At 50.7% G+C, this 21509-nt stretch overlaps 1 protein-coding gene across 1 annotated transcript in view; it reads left to right on the forward strand.

Moving 5' to 3' along the window:
- The window catches only part of LOC114710196 (transmembrane protein 132B-like), a 188567-nt gene that overhangs the window by 73187 nt on the left and 93871 nt on the right, over positions 1-21509 (forward strand). The gene's annotated exons all lie outside the window — the stretch shown is intronic.

Below are 21509 nucleotides of genomic sequence, written 5' to 3' on the forward strand. Positions count from 1 at the left end.
TGAGTCATGTGGCACAGCTGGTTTCAGGACAGGGGGTTGTGTGGCTCAGTGGTCATGTCCCCACTCCCTGGTTTCAGACTGCCACCCTCATGCCTCCTGTGTTGGTGTGTAGAGGTGATAGGGTCATGAGAGTGAGGCCTTGGGGATGCCCTCAGTGTGGCCAGAGATGCAGAGCACAAGTCTTGGTCCATGCTTGGTCACCTGTCCCCAGATCGCCAATTAAAGTGACAAAAGTAATGTTAATAAGTGAAGTAAGGAGGTAGCCAGCACATGGGAGGGAGAGGGATGGGGTCCCCTGGCACCCCATGCTTGTCTCCAGGGTTCTTGTTAAGCAGAAGAAGGGCTAGGGCAAGGGCAGCAGGGACATGTGGCTAAGCAGTCCGCTGTCACTCTCTCAGCTCTGGGCCTGCAAGGTGGTCCAGAAGTGGTTAGTCTGTCAATCATGACTTAGGGGACCAGGCTGGTTCTCAAAAGTTGGTGTGTTCCAGGGTGCAGCCTCTTCATCTAGACTATTGTGTGCCACACCCCCCATCCGTGTGTGTGTGTGTGTGTGTGTGTGTGTGTGTGTGTGTGTGTGTGAAGTGGATTGTGTTCAGCCACGGAAGACTTGCTGTTCTAGAACCCAGGCTGACTGAAGGGTTAGGACAATGGCTAATCTCAGTGCTTTCAGCCTGGAGCCGGAATGGGATTGGTTAGGAATTTCTGCATTCTAGACTCCTGAAATGATTAACATGCTCAGATGCAGAGACAGGGGGATGACCGGCATAAAGGAGACAGACACAAATGAGGGCAGAGAGGTGTCTCACTCACTGTCCACTTTTATTTTGACCACGGAGCTCCTGGGATCCCCCTGTCTCTGCGTCTGCTCTAACCAGAATTGCATTTTTTTTTTTTAAATGTGGGTGTGGGGATTTGAACTTAGGTCCTAATGCTTGAGCGGCCAGCGCTTTACTGAGCCATCTCCCTAGCTCTGGATTTAGTTACTTCAAAAGCAGGAGCCTGTGACATTGGCACCCTTGTGGGAAGAGGCCGGGCACATGGCTCGCTTTCCTCTTCTGGGTCCCAGCCGGGCTATGGCAACCCCGAGAAACCTCCCCGGAGCTGATTCACCGTCCTGAGGTCATGGTCATGAGGTCGCGGTCATGCCCAAACAACCGTTCAAACAGAATGAAGGCCACATCTGAAGCTGGCCATGACTGGACGCCCTTCGGAAGTCCTTGCTTGTGTTACGCGTCACAGTTTAAAAACTTCCAGGCTGCAGTGAGTGTCTCACTTGCAGGGGGAAGCTGACCGCTCAGACTGCCCCACACTCCACCATAGAGGCGGCTTCGGGTGTTAGGGGGAAGTGGTGCTCCGTTTCTATCTGCAGTCGGTGTTCTGGGTTTCCCCTCCCCCAACAGGTGTGTAATTTGTTGCCTAGGAACAATTTGAGTCCCCATTTTGCTTTTGAAATGGCCACCACAGAGGGATGGATCGCGAGAGCCTGAGGTTTTATGACCTGGAGTGAAGCGGGAAATGGTTCATTTGGACTTGTTTTCATAGCGGTGGCCTCCTGCAAGAGGAGGTTAGGTTGAAATTGGTTTTTTTTTTTTGTGTGGATCATATTGGTCGGCACTGGGTAAGGAAGCACTGTCTAGGAGGACTGATGTCCTCAAGGTGGTGTTTATAGAGTCTTTTAAAAATGTTTTTATTTTAGTAGTGTGTGTGTGTGTGTGTGTGTGTGCATGCACATTTGCACTTGGGCACTGTGCCATGTTGTATGTGTGGAAATCAGAGGACAATTGTGGGATAGAACCCACACATGGTGGCTCAGTGGTTAAGAGCATCTGCTGCTCTTGCAGGGAACCCGGGTTCGGTTCCCAGCACCCACATGGTAGCTCACAGCCACCTGTAACTCCAGCCCCAGGGGATCTAACACCCTTCTTATGGCCTCTGAGGGTATCGGGCATGTGTATGGTGCACATAGGTACATACGGGCAAAAGACCCACACATGTAAAATAAAAATAAATAAATCTCCAGAGAGAGAGAGAGAGAGAGAGAGAGAGAGAGAAGCCCAAACACCAAGACCAACATGAAACTCTGGCTCTAGGAGAGAAGAGTTCACAGGCTGCAGAATTTGGGTGAGGTTACTTTAAGCACAGCATGATCCAGGTTTGCAAGTGACAGGACAGGGCTTAGTCCCTTCCAGTCTTTGTCTCCTGGTTGGCCTCTTACTGAGGTGGCCCTTTGAAGGAGTGGCCTGTGTCGGTCCAAACTGGTGGCATCCGTATAGCCTCTAACAGAAAAGAGGGGCTTCTTCCTTCAACGGGCATGGCAGAGACTCTCACTGGGCTCGTTTGTGTCATGTACCTGCCTCAGAACTTACTGATGTGGATAGAAGTATGGTCACATGACTAGCCAAACTGTGGCCTCTCAGAGGAAAACTGAGGTGTGGGTAACAGGGGAGGGGGCTGCTGGGCGTGAAAGAAATGGTGCTTGGGGTGTCATGTGTTCTGATATTTATCTACTTTTATATAATGGTTCTGGTTCCATGAGCCATGGCACAGTGGGAGAGCCTGTGAGCTGTGGTACAGTGGGAGAGTCTGTGAGCTGTGGTACAGTGGCCGTGGTTCTATGAGCTGTGGTACAGTGGCCGTGGTCCTGTGAGCTGTGGTACAGTGGCCGTGGTGCTGTGAGCTGTGGTACAGTGGCCGTGGTCCTGTGAGCTGTGGTACAGTGGCCGTGGTCCTGTGAGCTGTGGTACAGTGGCCGTGGTCCTGTGAGCTGTGGTACAGTGGCCGTGGTCCTGTGAGCTGTGGTACAGTGGCCGTGGTGCTGTGAGCTGTGGTACAGTGGCCGTGGTCCTGTGAGCTGTGGTACAGTGGCCGTGGTCCTGTGAGCTGTGGAACAGTGGCCGTGGTCCTGTGAGCTGTGGTACAGTGGCCGTGGTCCTGTGAGCTGTGGTACAGTGGCCGTGGTCCTGTGAGCTGTGGTACAGTGGCCGTGGTCCTGTGAGCAGTGGCCGTGGTCCTGTGAGCTGTGTACAGTGGCCGTGGCCGTGTCCTGTGAGCTGTGGTACAGTGGCCGTGGTCCTGTGAGCTGTGGTACAGTGGCCGTGGTCCTGTGAGCTGTGGTACAGTGGCCGTGGTCCTGTGAGCTGTGGTACAGTGGCCGTGGTCCTGTGAGCTGTGGTACAGTGGCCGTGGTCCTGTGAGCTGTGTACAGTGGCCATGGTCCTGTGAGCTGTGGTACAGTGGCCGTGGTCCTGTGAGCTGTGGTACAGTGGCCGTGGTCCTGTGAGCTGTGGTACAGTGGCCGTGGTGCTGTGAGCTGTGGTAGAGTGGCCGTGGTCCTGTGAGCTGTGGTAGAGTGGCTGTGGTCCTGTGAGCAGTGGTACAGTGGCCGTGGTCCTGTGAGCTGTGGTACAGTGGCCGTGGTCCTGTGAGCTGTGGTAGAGTGGCCGTGGTCCTGTGAGCTGTGGTACAGTGGCCGTGGTCCTGTGAGCTGTGGTATAGTGGCTGTGGTACATGGTGATTATGCTTCTTTACCCATAAACCTGTGGTAGTTGGCAAGTGACGGGAGCAGGCTTGTGTTGCTGGCCATATTGGTTGTTGGGAGCAAGCCAGGGGTGAGTGGGATTGAACATTAGTTGTGTATCTAGTGACTTCACCTCTGGGACCCTGCCCCAAAGAGGTAATCTCAAGTGGAAAAGCCTGAGCCTGACCTTACTGTGACTCTCTGCCTGAGGCTTGTGAAAGATGGACTTGGTTTTACTTTCTGTGAAATGGGAGAGAGTGTTTCTTCCCAAGTTAAATAAGATGCGTCTCCTTGGGGATAGAATTACTCAGAACAGTGTGATCAAAAGTGTCAAGTGAGCCTTGTGTGTGAGCTTTCCCAGAAGCCAGTTACTAAAGCTAAAAGAAGCCAGGTAGGGTGACTTGTGCCTCTATCCCAGTACTCAGAGGCTGAGGCAGGAGGATTGTGAATTTCAGGCTAGCTCAGGCTATGATATAAGACTGTCTCAAAGCAAAGCAAAACAAAACAAGCAGGTGAAGTGATTGAATTTTTTTTTTTTTTTTTTTTGGTTTTTGAGACAGGTTTCTTTGTGTAGCTTTGCGCCTTTCTGAACTCATTGGTAGCCCAGGCTGGCCTCGAACTCACAGAGATCCGCCTGCCTCTGCCTCCCAAGTGCTGGGATTAAAGGCGTGTCCACCACCGCCCAGCCTTGATTGAATATTTTATTGGGGCTGGAAAGATGGCTCAGTGGTTTAGAGCATTGGCTGCTCTTGCAAGGGACCTGGGTCAATTCCCAGCATTCACAAGGTGGCTCACAACCACTTGTAACTCTAGTTCTGGGGGGATCTGATGCCCTCTTCTGGCCTCTATTGGTACTGCACACATAATGTACAGAGGTACATTCAGGCAAACACTCAAACATGTTAATCAAAAACAATAAATAAATCTTTAAAAGAAATTTAGAAAATGTATTTTAGTTAAACAAGTATATTTAATATTGTAGAAAATTATTTTAAGATGTGTTACATTTGTTTATGCTCTGGAACATTTGTTTGATGATGCAAAGCTGTGTTGCATTATTTTATGTTGCATTTGTTTAACTCTGTGAATCTATGTTACTTTACCTGTGTCAAACACCTGATGGTCTAATAAAGAGCTGAACAGCCAATAGCAAGGCAGTAGAAAGGATAGGCGAGGCTGGCAGGCAGAGAGAATAAATAGAAAGAGAAATCTGGGAGGAAGAAGAAAGAGTGAGAAAAAAGGAGAGGAGGATGCCAGGGACCAGCCACCCAGCCACCTAGCCAGCCTTGGAGTAAGAGTGAAAGTAAGATATATAGAGATAAGAAAAGGAAAAAGCCCAGAGGCAAAAGGTAGATAGGATAATTTAAGTTAGGAAAAGCCAAGCTAAGGCTGGGCATTTATAATTAGGAATAAGCTTCTGTGTGATTTATTTGGGAGCTGGGAGGCAAGTCCCCCAAAAGAGCTAAGACCACAAGAATAAAAGAAAAACCACCAATGACACAATATGTATTTTTTCCCTTGAGATCAGCATATGCATAAGACTTTTTCACTAAAAAAATATTTCATTTTATTTTGTGTGTGGGTGTGTGTACATGTATGTGTGTCAGTGTGTCTGTCTGTGTGTGGGTATGTACTTGTGTGTACGTGTGCCCTCAGAGGCCAGAAGGCAGCATCGGATCCCCTGGAGCTGGAGTTATAGGCAGTTATGAGCCACCACATTGTTGCTCACGGACACTGGTCCTCTATGAGAGCAGTAAATGCCCTTAGCCCCCGAGTTGTCTTTCCAGACTCTTGTTTCCTCATTATTTTTCATGCTTTGAAATCTGCTGAGGATTTTAATCCCATCTCAAACTCGGAGCGTTTGCACCAGCTCATCACTGGCTTGGTCTCTGTCTAGACAAGAGTAGATTGAGGCTGGTGGGACAGCTCAGAGGATGAAGGGGCTTGCCACACAAACACGATGCTCTGAGTTTTATTCTTGAGACCCATGCAAAAAGGAGACAGAGAAAACGAACTCCAGGAAGACTATCCACATGTGCCATGGTACACCCAACCCCTCACATTGCATGCATAATAATGATAATAAATAAAGAATAAAAAAATGGTGACTCAGGGTTCCAAGGTGGCTCAGCAGGTAAAGGTGCTTGCTGCCAAGCCTGATGACTTGATCCCTGGTGCCTACATGGTGGCAGGAGATAACTGACTCCTGAAAACTGTCCTCTGCCCCCCCCCCACATCATGGTGCAGCCCTCCTCTCCACTAAAGTAATAAAAACGTAAAACATAAAAAGGAGATCTGACAGTGTCTCCACTGCTCCAGGTAGGGAGCTGAGTCTTGGCTTGTAGCCTTACATTTATGTTAATTAATAACATTAAGCATTCAGCTCTTGGGTCCTAGCATCCGATTTTAGTAGCTTACCTTTGCTAAGTAACCATATTGGATTTCACAGTCAGCTGGCTAGGGTTCAAGTCTTTACTGTGTCCCATCTGTGTGACCACAAGTGAGTTATTTAACCTCTCAGGGCCTCTAATACTGGATTTTAAAATGGGAGAAAATGAGAGTAATGATAACATTTGGGGGTGGTGTGGTGTGGGGGGTCTTAAGAGTGAGTGCGACCTAGAAATGGGCCTTCTGTGTGCCTGGCTTTGCCTGTGAGGGTGCGGGTCCCTTGGGGTCTGTCATGGTTAGTGTTGACTGTGAACACGACAGAGTCTAGAATCACCTGGAAGGTGGGCCTCTGGGCTTGCCTGTGGGGGCCTCTATTGATGATGATAGTTGACCTGGTAAGATCTACCTTCATGGTGGGCTGGACCATTCCCTCGGCAGGGCTCCCCAGGCTGTGTAAGATGCAGACAGCGAGCTGAGCCCTGGCTGGCATTCATGTCTCTCCGTTTCCTGTTGTGAACGGCTTCAAGCTCCAGCTGCCTTCTGGACGCCTCTTCACAATGGGCTTGAACTGTGGGCTAAAAACACATTGTCTTGCCGGGCGGTGGTGGCGCACGCCTTTAATCCCAGCACTCGGGAGGCAGAGCCAGGAGGATCTCTGTGAGTTCGAGGCCAGTCTGGTCTCCAAGTTCCAGGACAGGCACAAAGATACCCAGAGAAACCCTGTCTCGAAAAACCAAAAACCAAAACCAAAACAACAACAACAAAAAACAAAACAAACAAAACACATTGTCTCTCCCTTAAGTTTTTTGTCAGAGCATTTTATCACAGAGACAGGAAAGAGAAGCCAAGGTGGGTCTGTTGCCGAAAAGCCCAAACTAGAGGACTTAGCTGGGTCACTGTGTATCAGCACTCACAGATCCTCGAGCTGGGGTTGGGTGGGGTTTCCTGTTGGAAGTTAATAGTCTAAGAAGTCTTGACATGTAGGAAAACCTTGAGTGAGATTCCACGAGTCTCAGGTCATTAATTCTTTATTACGTTTCCCTAAGACTCAGGTAGAGGCTTTTTATCTTTTTGTAGGCTTGCGCTAGCATGCTGTATTGCAGTTCAGTTTCTTAGACGCATCCATCTTCATTTGGGCATCTGGGACAGGTAGTGGGATGTACCGGTTTTTTTCTTGTAGGCCACCAACCGGCTCCCAAATCATGACACAGAGACGTATTAGTTTTGAATGCTCAGCCTAGCTTAGGCACATTTCTGGCTAGCTCTTTAAACTTCAATTAACCTGTTTCTCTTTATCTACCTTTTTTTTTTTTTTTTTTTTTTTTTTTTTTTTTTTTTTTTTTTTTTTTTTTTTTAGTCTAAAATTATGTTATCTCTTTACTGACCTTTAGGGCGCTTGCTTATTACCTTTCTTACTTCTATGTATCTTACCTTCACTGCTTCTCTGTGTCTGTCTGCCTGGCTTCTTGCCCCAAATGTGTTCCTCATTCTCTCCTCCTCCTCCTCTCTCTCTCTTTTCCTTCCTTCCTTCCTTCCTTCCTTCCTCCTTCCTTCCTTCCTTCCTCCTTCCTTCCTCTCTTTCTTTCTTGAGCCTAGATCTCCCCTCCTATTTATTCTCTCTGCCCGCCAGTCCCACCTATCCTTTCTCTGCCTAGCTATTGGCCATTCAGCTCTTTATTAGACCATCAGGTGCCGTAGGCAGGCAAGGTGAAACAGAGGCAACACATCTTTTCACAGTGAAATAAACGCAGCACAAACAAATGCAACACATCTGTACACAGTAAAAGTAATAGTCTGCAGCAGAAACAAATGTAACACATCTTCGCCTAGTTAAAATAATGTTCCACAGTGGTGGGGAGGCCGGCTGATAGTGATGCCTTCTTTCTGAGTATCCCGCTGGAAAGACCTAGAACCATCCTTTATTCTCCACAGTGCCGCATACCCAATCTCACACCTTCTCCCCACTTCCACCCTGCTTCCAGTCCACCCGATCGCTTGCCCAGATGGCTGGGGTAGCCTTCTCACTGGTTGTCCCCACCATACCCCAGCCTCACCCCTACCCTTGTTTGTGACCACCACTGGCATAGTTTTGCTAAGTGAAAATTGCAGCTGGCTCCACCCATGCTCAGTACCTTCCAGCGGTTCCATCTTATTCGGTGTAAAAGCCAGGGTCCTGAAATGGACCAGAATTCCCCTAAATAAGTGGTATCCTTTATGAGACTTCCTGTCTGATGACTCACCCCTGGCTTCTTGTCCCTGCAATTCCCCCACCCCAGCTTGGTCCTGCCACAGGGCCTTTGCACCTGCAGTTCATCCGCTTAAAACTGCTTTCATGTTTGAGCCCACGATGCCTCAGAGCCTCAGGATGTTGTACTTGTTCATGGGAAGACCTCATGAAGTGTCATTCACACTTCATAACCAGTTGATTGGAGTTACCATTTTTTCTCTAGTCTACAGCTTGAACTCAGGACCCTGTGCATGCCAGGCAAGCACTCTACCACTGAACCACACCCACATCCTTTAAAAACATTTCGTTTCATTTGAGACAGGCTAGCCTCGAACTTGAAATCCTCTTGCCTCAGCCTCCTGAGTAGCTGGGATGCTAGGCCTGGACCACCTAAAGTTCCTTAAACTCTCGCTGCCTTGAGACAGTTCTTATAAAAGCGAGACTGACGGTGTTCCCGGCTTCCCGTCCTGGAGTTACGGGCTGGTGTGTGGGAAGCCTTGGCTGGTGGCTGGTGACCAGGACGGTGATGAGAAGGGAGTTCTGCGATCAGTAGTATTATTTATGTAAAAATCACGCAAGAGCTCAACATCCCAAGCGCCTCCTAATCTCCCATGTTCCCCAGAGGAATCACGATTATCATGCGCGTGCCTTCAGTGGGGACCCTCTCTCAGCGTGTTCAGATATAAACCTGTATGACTGACTGCAGAAATCCGCAGTTCTTTTTTTTTTTTTTTTTTTTTTTTTTTTCCGAGACAGGTTTCTCTGTGTAGCTTTGTGCCTTTCCTGGAACTCACTTTGTAGACCAGGCTGGCCTCGAACTCACAGAGATCTGTCTGGTTCTGCCTCCCAAGTGCTGGGATTAAAGGCGTGCGCCACCACCGCCCGGCAAAATCCGCAGTTCTTAAAAACAAACTTCCAGAGAGCTTTTCTGTAAGTTGCAGGGTTTTTGTTCAACAGTGCTCCTGGGAGGTGATTTCACAGAGACCCACACTAAGCCACCTCCCCAGCTCCAGCCTCATCATTTTTTTTCCTTTTCATTTTGTTTGTTTGTGACAAGGTCTTGCCCAGCAGCCTAAGCTGTCTTTGCACTTGGTGATCCTTCTGCCTTAGCCTCTGAGTGCTGGGACGATAGGTGTGAACTCTGCAGAACCAGAGCCTGCTGTCTTTTCTTAGATATAGAACCTACCTTAGAAAAGAAGGAAAGCCGCGGTGGTGGTGGTGGTGGCAAATGCCTTTAATCCCAGCACTCAGGAGGCAGAGCAGGCGGATCTCTGTGAGTTGAGGCCAGCCTGGGCTACAGAGTGAGTTCCAGGAAAGGCTCCAAAGCTACACAGAGAAACCCTATCTCAAAGAAAAAAAAAGATTATTTTTCTTTTATGTTTTTTTTTGTGGGGTGTGTGTGAGGGGATCTTGCCTGCATGTGTGTCTGTGCATCATGTGTGTACAGTCCCCCTGGAGACCAGAAGAGGGTGTCAGATCCCCTAGAGGGTGTCAGATCCCCTGTGGTTGTGAGCTGCTGTGTGGGTGCTGGGAATTGAACTTGGGTCCTCTGCAAGAGTAGGTGGTGCTTTTAATGCTGAGCCATCTCTCTGCTCCCACAGATTGGCTCCTTGACTTCCTAATTTAGAGCTGTTTCTTTCTTTCTTTTTTCTTTTTTTTTTCTTTTCTTTTCTTTTTTCTTTCTTTCTTTCTTTCTTTTTTTAACAATCTTGCCCCTGGGCAGGGTGTGGCAGGGCAGTGTCCCATCTCTATTTCTGTCCCCTGAAATGGCTCAAAGGAGTTCAGCATATCTTGAGTGTCTGGTGGGTCCTCGGCTGGAGGGTCCTGGCTGGACTGGGGTTCCCCGGTGTCTCTCCCAGGTTTCTGACTTCCTCACAATATGGTGGCCCATCGCTGGCAAAGGAGAGTGTCCTGACCAGGCAAGGGTTTTGTTGCCTGGAGGACTTGGCCACACATCACCAGGAGTCTCTCCCACTGCAGTCCTGGGACCATCCAGGCTCCAGGGGAGGGTATGTTGGTCCCCTTCCATGGGAGTGTGTAAAGTCCCAACAGAAGAGGATCTGCAGGGTGGAACCCGATTGCTGGGCCATCTTTGTGTGGACAGCACCATCCCCTTGAAGTCATGGCAAACTGTCTTTGGTTTCATGCACATATTCAGCATGATGTCTTGGTGAGAGACCTGGACCAAGATGGCTGCGTGGGCTGTGTCTGTGCTGCAGCAGTATGGCTGGGGGGGGCCCCCGATGTTGGATTACCTTATGATCTCCTTAACTTCCACCATGTGCCTTGCCTTACATTTTATAGATGGGGAACACTGAAGCACAGAGCCTTTGAGGAAGCCCTGAAGAAGTGTGGTTTACTCTCGGGTAAACCTCTAATTTCTCTCCTTAGATCCACGGAGTCCCACCCTGATGGACGCTAAGTCCTTCTGTTTCTGGAAGCTCTGGCCCTGGGGCCCATGGAGCTCTCTCCCAGTGGCCCCTCGTTGCCATGGCAACAGTAGCCAGTGCACAGAGAAGCACCTCGTCCTTCTCTCTCTCCCTCGGCATCCTTTGTGGGTCTTAATCTAACGGTAGAGGCTTCCGAGGGCACCTTCTGTCCGTCTGCTAATGGGCTTGTTGATTTGAGAAATGGTCTCCTGTGTCTCTGTGAGTCAAGTGTGAGTGGGGCAGTTTTAAAAATGAAAGATGATGTCATGGTCGCAGCCGGGTACCGGAGTCCCAGAGTCTGGGGCCGTTTAATGTTGCATACCTGTCTCCAGGGCTTCCAGAAGCTCCAGCAAAAAGACCCTCTGGAGTCTGGGGAGAAGGCTCAGTGGGTAAAACATTTACTATGCAAGTGTGAGGACCCAGGTTTGGATCCCTAGCACCCATCTAAAAGCTGGGTATGGTTGTGCATGCCTGTAATCCCAGTGCTGAGGGCTGGGGGGAATTCTTGGAGCCATTCTACTGGAGTGTTGGTAAACCTCAGGTTTAGTGAGAGAAACTGTCTCAAAGAAGAATGTGGAGAGCAATAGAAGACATGTGATACCAACCTCTGTCCTCCACTTATGTACGTGTACACACACACACACACACACACACACACACACACACACACACACACCACTACTACTGACCACCATCACCACCATCACCACAGTGATCACCACCATCAAGGCCTTTCAGGCAGGATTGTTCCTACTTTGTTGGGCTATTTTGGGAAGGCGGGCTGAACACTGCTTATGTGTTCTCAGGTATGGAGCACGACAGAGGCAGGTGTGCGTGGCCGTTGGCAGAATTCTTACCCAGGGTGCTCCAGGTTCTTCAGCTCACCCCGTGTGCTTGCTCTGTTCATGATGCATGGGGAAGCCAGGCCAGCCTGGCAAACATGGCCAGCTTGACTCTCTGGTTAGAAGAGAAGGTGTCTGCTGCTTAGGCATGGTGATTTAAAAACTAAGCTTATTAAGAGAGAGAAAGAGAGAGTTCTAGAAAGTGTGTGTGTGTGTGTGTGTGTGTGTGTGTGTGTGTGTGTGTGTTCCCAGAAAGCATCCTTAGATGACATTCCTCAGGTGCCATCCATCTCTCCTGTGAGACAGGGTCTCTCATTGGCTCACTGATTAAGCTAAGCTGGCTAGCCATCCAATCCCAGGGCTCCTCCTGTCTCTACCTCCCTAGTTCTGGGATTACAACTTGTTCATGTGTCTGGCTTTTTGTTGTTTTTTGTTTGTTTGTTTTGAGACAGGGTTTCCCGTGTAGCCCCGACTGTCCTGGCACTCACACTGTAGAACTGGCCTCAAACTCACAGAGATCCACCCATCTCTGCCTCCAGAGTGCTGGGATTAAAGCCGTGCATGACCATGTCCTGTTTATGGCTGGCTCTTTTGACATGGGTTCTGGGATGGACTCCTGGTCCTCTTGCTTGAAAGACAGCCAGGTTACTGACTGAGCTGTCTCCCTGGGCCTTAGTTGGGATTTAAGTCAATTTAAATACCTGTGAAAAATCTTACAGGAGAAAAGCAATTCTGTCCTTTCGCTTGCTGTGGGTGAGGACGTGAGACAGGAGGATGCTTCAGATGGGAGTTCTAGGCTGCTGGTGTCCGGGTGGGGAGCAGAAGGCAGGTGCTCTCTCCAGGACAGGCCATAGGGAGTCGGCGGAGTGTCGCAAAGAGGAAAACATGGTCACCCGCCTCCATAACCCAGCTACCGTAGACGCAGTCCACTGCCTGATGACTGGGTGAGGCTTCCAGCTCTCTCGGATTGTTCAGCCAGCTCCGTGGCCCCCTCTTTGTTGTGGATTTGATGTGCTTCCTCCCATGAGTCGTTTGTCATGAGATGTCATATTCAAAGCCATCCCATCCTTGGGCATGGACCGCTCCTTCCAGAGGCCTCACATCCATGGCTGTGTCCTCGTCTGCTTCCGACCACTTTCCTGCTGCCCGGCGGGAATCGTTCTGGGATCGCGTGGTTGCATTTCATGTTCCAGCCCTGGGCTCAGCCATCCCTTCAAGATACGTAGTTTGAGCTCCTTGTGCTTAGAGGTTGGCAAGATTGTTGTCGCAGGAGAATAGAGGGCTGGGCGGGTCTGCAGAGGCACTTGGGGCTAGTGGGGGTGGGATTAGCCGCAGGCACAGAGCCCGGGCTCAGGCCACATCTCGTTGAGGCTGGCCTCTTCTCTGCATGCTGGGCTGACGGACGACACAGATGATGAGGCCTCATGGATGGTTGAAGGCCACGTTGGGGCAGCAGTCCAAGAAATGGCAGAATTGGGGCTGGGGAGACGGCTCAGCGGTGGAAGTGCTTTCCATGCGAGAGCGAGGACCGGAGTTTGAGTCCTGAGAACCCGCATAAATGCCAGGTGGGTGTGGGAGCTGCCTGTAATTCTAGCCTGGGAAGGCAGAGACAGGGATCCCGAGGGCAAGCTGGCTAGCCAGACCTAGCCATATTGGCTGGCTCTAAGTTTGACTGAGAAACCCTGCCTCCATGAATGAGGTGGAGGCGTGATGGAGGATGATTCTTGACGTAACTTCCAGTTTCCACATGCACATGCACCATACACACACACACACACACACACACACACACACACACACACACCCTACAGAATGTGCCACTCTCCAGCTTGCATGTATACCCCAAAAAGGATTGAGTGGACTGCCTTGCATGTATACCCCAAAAAGGATTGAGTGGACTGCCTTGCATGTATACCCCAGAAGGATTGAGTAGACTGTCTTTTCAGATGGGAGCTGTGCAGTCCAACCATGGCCACGGTGCACACTAGAGGTATAGACTCAGGTTCCCCATCCCAGAAGCTGGATGCCTGTGCAGTCCTTGGGAGCTATGAGGTGTGGAAACTTCCTGGTTTTGAGTTCAGGAAGAAAGGCTGAAGCATCTGAAATCTGATGTCAGTGGCCATCCATGCACTCAGAGAAGAGAGGGGCTTGCGCTGTGGAAGCCAGAGGCTAACTTTTGGAGCGTCTATTCTCTTCCCCCGCCATTGCCGGTTCCAGGGATTGAATTTAGGTCATCTGTCAGGTTGGTGGCAAGCACCTTTACCCGCTGAGCTCACTCACCCCCCACCCCTTCTCCTTCCCAGGTGAGCGTCTGAAACAGTGCGCAAGGTCTTCCTTGCTGGGATACGGGTATTTTGACAAAAATCAACAGTGAAGTCTACGCACTGTAATTGGGGACATTGCCGGGCTTGATATCAACCACAGGCAGCAGCTGGGAGGCCTTTCTCCCTCTCCTGCTCAGAGCCTCATTTGCAAGCAGAAAATGTCTTCTGCCCAGGGCAAGGAACCAGGGAACAAGTGGCACCTCGGGCCCCTGAGGTAGCACAGGGTTCCCCCGAGGGCATCTTGCTCTGCACTGAGTGGGCGCCTTCTGCACACAGAGGCTCCTGCCTGAGCTTCCCAGAGCCAGAGCCAAGCAGGCTCCCACAGGGAAGCTGGGAACGGGGGAGCGAGGTCGTGAACCTTGAGCAGGAGGCACAAAGACCTTTTCTTCTAGCCCAAATTAGTGAAGCTGCCACGGGTGGCAGCCGGTTTCCAGTGGGCACCCGGGGTTAGGAGTTGGGATGAGAGGTGCTTTCTTCTCTGCTAATGACTACCCAGGTTGCAGCTCACTTCTTTCAGAGATTAAAATCAAAATTAGCTGGGAAATGTCTCCCTTGTGCGTGGCGGCTCTGGCTGGCATTGATGCCTGTGAGGCTGGGACGCTGGTGTCCCGTGGGAGCCTGGGCAGGGGTGAGGGTGGGTGCTGATTGCCTCCCTCGATGTCCTCACAGGCTGCTTAGGTATAGTTCCAAGGGTGGGTTTCCTGAAGGCTGTGGCTTGGATTCTCTCCTTTGCATTGATTGGCTCAGGAAGGCTCTCCCTGGGGTTGCGAACTCACCAACTCCAGGAATGAGGCAGGGAATATACAGGACAGAATATACAGGTCAGGGACTTGGGGAGTCGCACCCACCTATCAGAGCTGATCACGTACTCAGGTGACCACTGGAGCCATTGTTATCCACCAGTCACAGCTAGCCTAGCTTCTCCCCATGGGGATTTCCAAGGGGAGTCCCCAGAGGTGGTTGGGAAACTACATCCAAGAGGACAGTACAGTGTGGAGGCAGGAGCATGACCAGTTGGGTTCAGATTTAGACTATGCTTGGCCTTGTTGTGTGACCGTGGGAAGGGCACATCTCCATGCCTCAGTTTCCACATACAGCAGAAATGCAAATTGTACTCAGAGCTGCCGAGAGAGTTACAGTCAGTATACACAGCCCTTGTGGCCACATCTGGTCCAGGTGGGCATGCTGGGGGTGGAAACAGCAGCTTTTGGTCACCTGGGGCTTCCCAGCCTCTCTCAGGCCTCTACCTAAAAGGACTCCCGTGGGGTTTCTCTAGATTATGTAAGTTGGCCATTAGTCTGTGCTGGCTAGCCAGTCAGCATCAGGGATCCATTTGTCAGCACTAGGGTACCAGCCATGCCCAGCTTGCACTCCAACCCCCCGAGGATCAAACTCATGCCCTTCTGCTTAAGTAGCTAGCACAGACTGAGCCATCTCCCCAGCCCTGGATGAGTATTTCAAACAGAAATGCTATGGGGTGTAACTGGCCTCACTGCATCTCTGTCCAGCTATGGGTCAGTGAGGTTAGATTCATCTGGAATGTGGGGAAGAGGAGGAGGAGGGGCAGGAGAGGGAGGAAGAGGAGGAGGGAGGAGGAGGAGGAGGGAGAGGAGGGTAGGAGGAAGAGGAAGGAGGGGGATGAAGGGGAGGAGGAGGGGAAGAGAGGGAGGGGAAAGGGGGGGAGGAGGAGAAGAGGAGGAGGAGATGATGGGGAGGAGGAGGGAAAGAGAGGGAGAGGGAAAATAGGGAAAGGGGAGGAGGGAGAGGAGGAGGGGGAGGAAGGGGAGGAGAGGGGAAGAGAGGGAGGGGAAAAGGGAAGGGGAGGAGGAAGAGGAGGAGGGAATGAAGGGGAGGAGGAGGGGAAGAGAGGAAGGAGGAAAAGAGGGAAGGGGAGGAGGGAGAGGAGGAGGAAGATCATGGGGAGGAGGAGGACAATGACTGCAACAAAGGGGAGGAGAGGAAGAGGGGAGGAGGAAGAGGAGGAGGGGGATGATGGGGAGGAGGAGGAAGAGGAGGAAGTCCCTACGGAGAAGCTGGGCACAGCTCCTAGGACGGGCACCTATGCTGAGTGGCTCAGTGGCCATACAGGTCCACAGGAACCTGACAGAGGCCACTTGTCTCCACAGCATGCATTGCTCTCGATAGCACCTTCTCTCCCTTCCCTGAACTCTCCCAAGGCCTCTGTGCCCCCTGAGACTTTGGCCTCTGTGCCCTCTGAGCCCATCCTTCCCTCCTAGGAACTCCCCCACACAGCCACTGTATCCACAGGGCTCATGAGGGAGGCCAGTCTCTGCAGACGCCTTCCCGGGCAACGGAGAGAAAATCGGAGCAAATCCACCAGCCGGCCCACGTTAAACTTCGATATATTCTGTTGGCGCTAATTGTAATCTTTATTTGGTCCCAAGTGATTCATTCTTATCGTTCTTATTATAGCTGAGAAAATTAATTTTTATTCTACCATAAGGGTGGCTGTAATAATCTGGGTTCAGGGAGGGGATTGCTTTAATAAGATTTACCAGCCAGCTTCGAGACAGTTGGCTTTCCTTAGCAGGTGGAGCTGGCTTATGGGGGGATGTGGAGGGCATTAGAAGGGCCTGGTGGGATGGCTGGGGTGGGTTGGTGGGGGGAACTGAGGCAGAAGAGGAGGTTTGTTCACTGTGTAAAGTGCTGGAGCTCCCCTCCTGTCCTTGTCTGCCGTGGAGATCCTGGGAGTGGGTAGCCAGTGGAGCCCCTGCCTCTTTGGGTGACTTAAATGGAGGTGAATACATTTAAATACATCATGAGCTGCGGCTGTGACCCCATGGAACTTATCTTCAGGACCCAGGTCTTGCACATATCTAGGGAACCTGGGGATGTGGAGGATACCCACCTCGGCTAGAGGAGCACAGAAAGACACACAGTCTTTCAGTTACAAGTCCAAGTTGCTTGGACTGGGTGCTCCTCCACTGCCGTGATAAAAGCCGTGACCAAGGCAGCTCACAGAAGAAAGAGGTTACCGTGGCTTACAGTTGAAGAAAGAGTCCATCATGGCGAGGGAGGCATGTCAGCCAAAGCAGGAAACTGAGAGATCTAGCCCCTCATTTCCAACAACATACAGGAAGTAGAAAGAACAGGAAGTAGGGTGAGGATATAAACTCTCAAAGTGCACCCCCAGTGACATACTTCCTCCAGCAAGGCTTCACCTCCTAAAGGTTCCGTAACCGCCTCAAATAGCGCCACCTGCTGGGGACCACGTGTTTGAACACATGAGCCTATGGGGGACATTTCTCATTCAAACCACCGCAGCTGGGAATGAGAGATGAGTCTGATTTTGGGGCTGTCACCGGTGGTCCCCCTGACATTCAGAAAACCACGCTGTACCACTTTGCAGAGTAAGAATCAAGAGCCGAGGAGAGGAGATGCATGGAGTACTTTGTGCATGGAATACTGACTCAGGGCTGTCTGGTTTTTGGGGAGAGAACCTGGAGATTCTGGTTTTTCTGTGTCTGTAGTATAGTTACTGATCAAAACGTTTACATTTGGATCCCCACGCCATTAGTCACCAGGGAAATACAAATTCAAACTAAGGGTTAGCATACCACTGGGAAACTAGTGACTAAAATAAACAGTGGTGATATTGAGTGTTGGTAAGGATGCAGCCAAATGGCATTCCTCTTGGTGGGTGTTGGGATGTAAAATGGTACAGTAGCCTTAAGAACAGTTGGCAGTTTCTAGCAATGTGCCTCTGCCGTCAGACCTGGCCCTTCTGCTTCTAACTGTATCTGCCTGAAAGAAATGAAAACATGGGTATACATGTTTCTGACAGTGGTGTCCACCATCACCTCAAACTGGAGATGACACAGTTGTGTCTTGGTTGGCAAAGCCATGAGCACACTTGGGCACACCCATTGCGCCTGTAAATGTGTTGTGTGTGTTCACTAGTTTTAACTGTCAACAAGACACAACCTCAATTCACCTCATTTAGAGTCTTAATGAGGCGTTATCTAGATCAGGTTGGCCTAGGGAATGTCTGTGGGGGATTATCTTGATGGCTAATTAATGCAGGAAGACCCGGTCCATCACGGGAGGCACCATTCCCTAGGCAGGGGGCCATGAACAGTACAAGAGAGAAGAAACCTAGCCAAGGGCAAGCAAGCAGCAGGCAGGATTGATTTCTCTGCTCTTGACTGTGGATGTCTTGTGACTGGGAGCTTCAAGCTCTTGCCTCGGTGACATCCCTGCTCTGACAAACTGTAACCTGGAACTGTGAGCTAAAGTAAACCCTGTCTCCCCTGAGTTGATTTTCTTTTAAAAATCAGGGCGTTTTATCACAGCAACAGAAAAGACAATCAGAACACAGGGACTTAGAGATAATCACATTAGGGTGAGAGGAGCTAGGCTGGAGGCTGACCAGGGTCTAGGCTAGGTGGTGGCGGTGGTACCCATGTACTGACTACCTGGGTGTATCTTATGGTCTGTAAAGCATATGCCAGCAAGCCTGTTCATCTCTTTAAAGCCATGATATCTGCACATGGTTCTAATTCAGACTATAAAAGTAATTATAAAGAAAAGCGAATCCTATCTAACCTTAGCCACTTTTTTTTTTTCTGGAAGTCAGCTGATATTAGCCCCTTTCCCTATGTGTTTAGAGATATTTTATACATGGGAAAGCATGTGAATGCATTTTCTATGCCTACACACACACACACACACACACACGTATTCACACATATATTCTCTGTATAGTTTGGTTTGCACTAACATACGGTAGCCAGTCATTCTCCTCTGTACATTGTTCTTATCACGGGGCCTGCAATATGTGTTTGAGCGCTTTCTCTAACAAGCATCACGACTGCACAATCCATCACATGACTGGCTGGCCTGTGACATGTATGGCTGCTCCAGTCTTTAGCTAACACGGAAGAAACAACAATAACAACAACAACAACAAAAAAAAACCACTTGCTTTCCTTTCTTCTTAACACCACTGTGAGTCTTAGCTTCCCGGTGTTGGAGAGGTGCTGACCATAGGCAGTTGACCTTTCTTAGGCAGTTGGGAGGGTGAGCTGGGCTCAGCTTACAAAAGCTCTGTTAGAACCAGGATGTCCCCTTGCCCCCCACCTCTAGACACTTCTTACCTCCGTGGCTGGTGATGTCAAGGTTCCTTCCAGAAGGAGTCTTGAGTGCGGCCTTTCACTTCTGGATGAGGCAGATTCACAAGAAGAGTCCTGAGAAGTGGGAACACCCTCGCCAAGGCCAGACGTGTTAATTTTTGGGGGTCATTGTCAAGTGACGGAGTTTGCCTCCCCGGGGCTCTAAATGAAATTACATCCACATAGCCATGCTACCTGAAGTCATCCGGGTCTTCAGATCTTCATCAGCCTGAAAAGGGAGGTGTGCTGGTTTTGGGGTCTGGCTCAAATGGGGTTCTGGGCTGAACTCTTCTGAGCCGGTTCCTGCCCTGTGCCCATTGGGTATGAAAATGGGGGCTCTCTGAGGCCATTTCAGCGGAGAGTACTGGTGATCGACGGCGCACGTTGTAGCCTGGGTCCCCATCCCACATTTATTATCCGGTGCACCGGGTGCTGTGGGCGCATTCTGGGGACACAGCTGCCTCTTGCTCATCCCCCTGCCCCCACATTCCAGGAGCATATGGGTGAGGGCATGGCAAGAACGTGAGGCCAGAGCGGAGCTAGCGCCCTGCCCACATAAGCCCTAGAGTTCTCATTACGACAGGGAAGCCGCTAGGCTAAGGAGACGTGGCCATGTGCCGTGTCCCCAGGCCAGGCAGTAAGACAGGACAGCCCTGCACATGGGGGGTGGGGAGTGGTTCCCACCGCTCTCCCTTGTTGTGTTTCTTAATTTTATTACACTTTGTGTGTGTGTGTGTGTGTGTGTGGTGTGTGTGTGTGTGTGTGACATGTCCCCTTTATTACCAAGATTTCCCCAAAGGGAGAGAAAAGAAACAGATGCTGGAGGAGGTAATAGGTTTTCTCAACGCCTAAGTTGAGAGGAGGACCCTGGAGGTCTGGAGCCTGGCCTCTTCTCATGCCTTTGAACATCACAGGACTCATGGATGCTCTGCTGTCTGCCTTGGGGTTGGGAGCGGGGGGGGGCTGAGAGTTTCTCTTGCCTTGATTGAGTGGTCTCAGGCTCAGAGGTGCCCACTTCAGAACTTCAGATTTGGCCACAGAAGCTGCACACGCTCCTTGATGACCCGTTTTCAGTAAAGATGGCACGGGCCCAAAGTGGAGCCCATTCTGATGTTCTGTTGTCGGGGCAACTGTGCAGTAGGTACTGGCTTGATGCTGTTTTGTGGGGCATGGAGGTCAGTACAGGGGTCAGTCTGAATGTGGATCAAGACTTATGCCCCAGACTCAGCTCCAGGGTCTTTGGAAAATGACCACCATGCTGCTCAGGTTGTACATGGCTTCTGTCTCCATCAGAGCCCTGGTGACTTTAGCTCAAGTCATATACTGTTGCTCACACAGGCCATGCTTATCTCTTTTGGTGCTAGCTTTAAAAGGTTTCCTTCTCCTGGGGCCCCTCAGCACTCAGGTGGCCTATGAAAGGGGAATCAGGGACAGTTTTAATTTTTTTGGTTTTTTGAGATAGAGTTTCTCTGTGTAGCTTTGCACCTTTCCTGGAACTTGCTGTGTAGTTCAGGCTGGCCTCGAACTCACAGAGATCTGCCTGCCTCTGCTTACCGAGTGCTGGGATTAAAGGCGTGCGCCACCACCGCCCAGCTCAGGGACAGTTTTCAATAGTTTAAAAAGATTTAATGTTATGTGTGTGGGGGTTTCACCTGTGTCTGTGTACCACATGTGTGCATTTCCCACAGAGACCAGAAGAGGGCATCGGATCATGTAGAACTGGAGCAACAGATGGTTGTGAGTTGCCATGTGGGTGCTGGGAACGAAACCCAGTCCTTTGGAAGAGCAGCCAGTGCTCTTAGCCACTAAGCCATCTATCTAGCACCCAGGGGGTGGGATTTAGAGGGCAGACATGGGTGACATAGTGGACAAAGTTTCTCCTGAGAGCTGTGATGGGCAGACACATGCCTCCTGCGCCGTCCTGTGACTTCTTGGGGGTGAGAGGTATGGACAGAGGAAATCAGGTACCTTTAAGGCCACCATCCCTGCCATGGCTGCTGTCTGTGACTGTTACCCCGAGTACGCCCATGCCTTCAGTACACCACAAGGCCCTGTGTCTGGTGGCAGATGCAGGCATGTCTCCAAGTCAGGGACGTGGGACATGGGTATTTCTCCCCAACTGAGTGAAGTTTTTAGTCTTCAGGGCAGAGAACTGCCCTGTGTTACTGTTTGCTGATCTTTTCTTCCTCCTAGTCTGTGGGTGGTGACCCCCTTTTTGCCTGAAGCCTACCAAGTTGTGATTTTTGGGGACTGGAAGAGACTGGACTCCTAGGTCTGCTGTGCCATGTACAGAGTCTTTCTGTGTGAGGGCAGCGACACAATGTGCAAGAGCCCCACAACCCCAAAGCCCTTTATTCTCTCCAAAGCCGGGCCCAGCACCTGCTTTGCCCTGTGTTGACAGTTCAGGCCAGCAGGTGGCGGTATTGTCCTGTGAGCCCGGTCGGGGCAGCCAAGGACAGGCAGGCAGGCAGGGCTGCCCCTGTGGCCTGCACCTGCTTGGTGCTGCAAGTCCGCCTCCTTCCCAGCTCATGGCTACACATACAATCCAGCCTGGATGACATTCCTGGGAAAGGGACTGAAGGCTTTTGGGGGATGTATTTTTCCTTCCGCTGGGATTCTTCACAGTGAGTGGCTTTACTTATGATGTGGC

This window comes from Peromyscus leucopus, chromosome 23 (assembly GCF_004664715.2).
Source record: "Peromyscus leucopus breed LL Stock chromosome 23, UCI_PerLeu_2.1, whole genome shotgun sequence".
NCBI lineage: Eukaryota > Metazoa > Chordata > Mammalia > Rodentia > Cricetidae > Peromyscus > Peromyscus leucopus.